Raw genomic sequence first — 5,356 nt, forward strand, 5'->3', positions numbered from 1 at the left:
CAACTTTATTTCTATCGGGAGGCAGCAGACAAGGAGAAGATCTAACGAGCGTCGACAGGAAAGGGTAACAAATTGAACTTGCGTCGCACGGCTTCTCCGATCCTTAACTCGATTGGCTGCCTACAAGAAGTGTCCACTGGACGAATCGCTGCCACATTTCACGACTTTTCTCTCCGAGCATTATTGGGTCACGTCCCATCCCGCCAGCAGCTTGAAAGGGAGACTGTTCTCTAAGAAAATTCGGTATGTCAGTTTTTTCTCCATGTTGTTTCAAGTGATTTTGAGCAAAACGAAAAATCTAGTGGGATGTAGAATAGAGAGGCATTTTTCAGCGAGGACATGGAAACATACACTACTGGCCATTAAAATTGATACACCAAGAAGATATGCAGAAGGATAAACGGGTATTCATTGGACAAATATATTATACTAGAAATGATATGTGATTACATTTTCACGCAATTTAGGTGCATAGCTCCTGAAAAATCAGCACCCAGAACAACCACCTCTGGCCGTAATAACGGCCTTGATAGGCCTGGGCATTGAGTCAGAGCTTGGATGGCGTGTACAGGTACAGCTGCCCATGCAGCTTCAACACGATACCACAGTTCATAAAGAGTAGTGATTGGCGTATTGTGACGAGCCAATTGCTCGGCCAGCATTAACCAGACGTTTTCAATTGGTGAGAGATCTGGAGAACTAGAGAATGTGCTGGCAAGGGCAGCAGTCTAACATTTTCTGTATCCAGAAAGGCCCGTACAGGACCTACAACATGCGGTCGCGCATTATCCTGCTGAAATGTAGGGTTTCGCAGGGATTGAATGAAGGGTAGAGACATAGGTCGTAACACATCTGAAATGTAACGTCCACTGTTCAAAGTGCCGTCAATGCGAACAAGAGGTGACCGAGATGTGTAAGCAATTGCACTCCATACTATCACGCCGGGTGATATGGCTCTATGGCGATGACGAATACACGCTTCCATGTGCGTTCACCGCGATGTCGCCAAACACGATTGCGAGCATCATGATGCTGTAAACAGAACCTGGATTCATCCGAAAAAATGACGTTTTGCCATTCGTACACCCAAGTTTCCTCGTTGAGTACACCATCGCAGGCGCTCCTGTCTGTGATGCAGCGTCAAGGGTAACACCAGCCATAGTCTCCGAGCTGATAGTCCATGCTGCTGCTAACGTCGTCGAACTGTTCGTGTAAATAGTTGTTGTCTTGCAAACGTCCCCATCTGTTGACTCAGGGATCGAGACGTGGCTGCACGATCCGTTGCAGCCATGCGGATAAGACGCCTGTCATTTCGACTGCTAGTGATACGGGGCCGTTGGGATCCAGCACGGCGTTCCGTATTACCCTCCTGAACCACCGATTCCATATTCTGCCAACAGTCATTGGATCTCGACCAACGCGAGCAGCAATGTCACGATATGATAAACCGCAATCGCGATAGGCTACAATCCGACATTTATCAAAGTCGGAAACGTGATGGTACGCATTTCTCCTCCTTATACGAGGCATCACAACAACGTTTCAACAGGCTACGCCGGTCAATTGCTGTTTGTGTATGAGAAATCGGTTGCAAACTTTCCTCATTTCAGCACGTTGTAGGTGTCGCCACAGGCGCCAACCTTGTGTGAATGCTCTGAAAAGCTAATCATTTGCATATCACAGCATCTTGTACCTGTCGGTTACATTTCGCGTCTGTAGCACGTCATCTTCGTGGTGTAGCAATAATAATGGCCAGTAGTGTATGTAGCGAGTCGTATCACATGTACATGCTGTCATCCGTCTTAAAAATGCATTTCGTTCGTTTTGCGTATCATATAGAGTTGATGCGATCCTACGATGAGTGAGCTTTAGTAATTCTGTGAAATTATCACAGAGAGACTGTCTTTCTGTCCCATGAAAACTGTACTGTGTTCCGTCTTCTGGAGAATTCGCTGGGATACTTACATGTAACTGAAAGATTCACTATATTCTCCGAAATTTAATTAGTCATCACTTGATTTCGTTGCAGTTTCAGTACATCTTTTCATTAATTTGCTTTTTATTAGGCGCTTCACCTGTACTACATGATGTTTATTGTACTTTTGCGTAATAAAAGGGCAATGTATCCTTAAAAGTTTGGGGGGTTTATTGTATGCATGGGTTTATTGTATGCTTGTCCTACAGACAAGAAAACACAATAACTTTTAATCGCTCTAAGAATGTTTCAAGAAAATTGATACCAATTTTTTGCCTTTACGCCTCAACAACTACACAGTGATCTCCAGACAATTACTTGCTTACTTTGGAATTAGAAGTTTCAACAATGACACTGATTTTTTTCTGTAATGCATTCTATAGTTACATTGACAGGTAAAACTTCATATCACAACAAATAATTAATGGAGGGTATAAATAGTTCTTGCCCAGCTGGAAAAATTACTCGGGGGCCTGCACTCTAGCGGCACCCTTTTTTGGCCAGTCATCAGCTGAATGCACCACTCTCATGGAGCCGCAGCGTCTACTTTTGTGGGCGTCAAGAAACTGGGCGGATCAATGTCACCACATCTGCATAAACCGCTGCCAGTCGGTGATAATTTCAAATGTTGATAAAAAAATTATAAAAATTGAAATTTCAGTTTTTAGAGTAGAACAGGCGTGACAAGATTTGCCCTCCCAGAGGACGCTCGCGGCCCGCGAGTGTAGCCAGGCAACTCAGTGATCCAGGTGTGCCAATGAGACGGCTGTATTCAGAAGGCTGCACATGCGGAAAACTTAGGAGAAGGTGTTTGCAAAACAGTGCAACTAATTCAAAGAGGTGAATGTGGAAGCATACTTTTATAAGGGAGATTTTAACGCTAGATTTTATCTCCAACTTTTTAATTTTCTGCCAAGATAATTACTTTACTACTTACTCAGTTATGTTAGCCAGTGCTAATACAGTGAGCAGAGGATATGAAAAGCTAAAGGCTCAGGCTTTTACCACTAAGTTGTGCTATTTATAAATTAAGACGCATTTCAATTTTGGAGTATGTAATATGCTAGGAACACATGGTGTTTCACAGATTAAAATCTGTTACACCCAAATGTTTGCGAGGCTTTCTCAGTTTCAAAGCAGAGAGAAAACCATTTGCACATATTTCTTTAACCAAGCCTTGAAATAATTTTAAATGTTTATCTGTGCAGTTGTAGATACACCCTTTGGGTAACATTTTATAAGAGTTTAGAAAATTCCTGGACTAGACAAACAGATCATACAGGCGTATGGCATACTGTACATCTACCACCTCAAGTTGGAGGTAATGAGGAGGTACATCTAAGACAGCCTTCAGCGTGCAAAGTATTGGAATCTCTTTGGGAACTCATGATTCAATGTTTCAGTTACAGTCATATCTGGTCGACAAATGACTGCCTTGAGTACTGAAAATGTTCCGTGGCGTGAATCTAAACATGATTTTTCTATATTACACATGTAACATCACTCTCGCCTGCCATATATCTTACGAGATGATTCTCCCCTTGCGTTAAAAGATTTAAGGAACTCAAATAATTGGTGATGTTGGCCATAGAAATTTTGTAATTGCTGTAATTACTCTATTACTTTTAACTGAGTTTTTTTTCGTATGGGGCGCTAAAAGATCAGTCACTCTTCACTCTCCTTTGTCAGAAAACAAGTGCAGCATGTAGTCTTTGTTGATGGTGTTCCACTCGTGTGCCAATGAATGTTTTTGGATCTCGTAATTGTGCCATGGTTTATTAAGCACTCTGTGTGGCCTTCAAACCATACGAAAAGTAAGGCAATTCCAAATTCAACACTGAATGACATAGCTTCTCAAATACTTCTTTGTTTTTGGATGAGTATGAAGACGCCACAGTATTCTTAATGCATAACACAAATCTAATGTAACAGAATCAGTATTGTTAGAAAACTGAGACAAGCCGACTGCCTTGCTCTAGCAAGGTCCGGCTGCATTCTTCTCCTGATACACCTCGCCCCTCAGCCCCGCTACCACTGGAGGGTGGCTGGATCCCTGTTTGTCCAGGCCTTGTCCTGAATATGACGGAGTACTTTTCTAAAGAAAATTGTTGCCAGTCGTTGTGAAGGAAAAATTGAATAAATCACGTTAGGTGACGCGTGTGTCATGACAGCAACAAGGTCGATCAGACCTTTCCGATCTCTTGCGGCCGCGCGGGATTAGCCGAGCGGTCTCAGGCGCTGCAGTCATGGACTGTGCGGCTGGTCCCGGTGGAAGTTCGAGTCCTCCCTCGGGCATGTGTGTGTGTGTGTGTTTGTCCTTAGAATAATTTAGGTTAAGGGGAGTAGGACGTCAAACGGGCCGACTTGGAGCAGGAGAGGCACCACAGGACATTTTAATTACCACTGTCTATACTTTTACAAATAAATTCATAAAACTTTGTCAGCATGACCAGGAAGGATTCAGAATTCACACTCATAGGAGTGGAAGTACGAAAACATAAGGAAATTGTTTTTTTTTTTACATGTGAAATTTCATCATTTTTTCACATAGTAATGGTAGTATTTGTTGCTGTAGGTACACTTTTCTCCATAAGTAAGAGAGATTCTTCGATGAATTTTGCACAGCATACAAACCATACTTAAAGGTGTATGAAACTCTACAATTTTCCAAATATATTAAAAACTGTGGTAAAAATTGAGGTAGTTAACTATAAAATTTGTGTTTTTTCTAAACATGCAGTTTAAAATATAACAGTTCATTCGTTTTTTCATAAATTACATAAATTCTAGAGTTTCATACACCTTTGAGTGTGGTATGTATGCTGTGCAAAAGTCATCGAAGAATCTCCCTAACTTATGAAAAAAAGTGGATCTATAGCAACAAATGCAACCATTAGTAAGTGAAGAAATGATGAAATTTCGCATGTAAAAAGATTCATTTTGTTATGTTTTCGAACTTCCACTGTAATGAGCGTGAATTCTGAATCCTTCCTGGTGTTGCTGACAAAGTTTTATGAATTTATTTGTAAAATTATAGACACTGGAAATCAAAATGTTCTGTTATGTCTCGCCTGCTCCAAGTCGGCCCGTTTGACGTCATACCCCCCCCCCCCCCCCCTTAAGTAGTGTGTAAGCTAAGGGACTAATGACCTTAGCAGTTAAGTCCCAACCGAGCGAGGTGGCGCAGTGGTTAGACACTGGACTCGCATTCGGAAGGACGACGGTTCAATCCCGCGTCCGACCATCCTGATTTAGGTTTTCCGTGATTTCCCTAAATCACTCCAGGCAAATGCCGGGATGGTTCCTCTGAAAGGCCACGGGCGACTTCCTTCCCCATCCTTCCCTAATCCGATGAGACCGATGACCACGCTGTCTGGTCTT

The sequence above is a fragment of the Schistocerca cancellata genome, chromosome 7, assembly GCF_023864275.1.
Source record: "Schistocerca cancellata isolate TAMUIC-IGC-003103 chromosome 7, iqSchCanc2.1, whole genome shotgun sequence".
Lineage (NCBI taxonomy): Eukaryota > Metazoa > Arthropoda > Insecta > Orthoptera > Acrididae > Schistocerca > Schistocerca cancellata.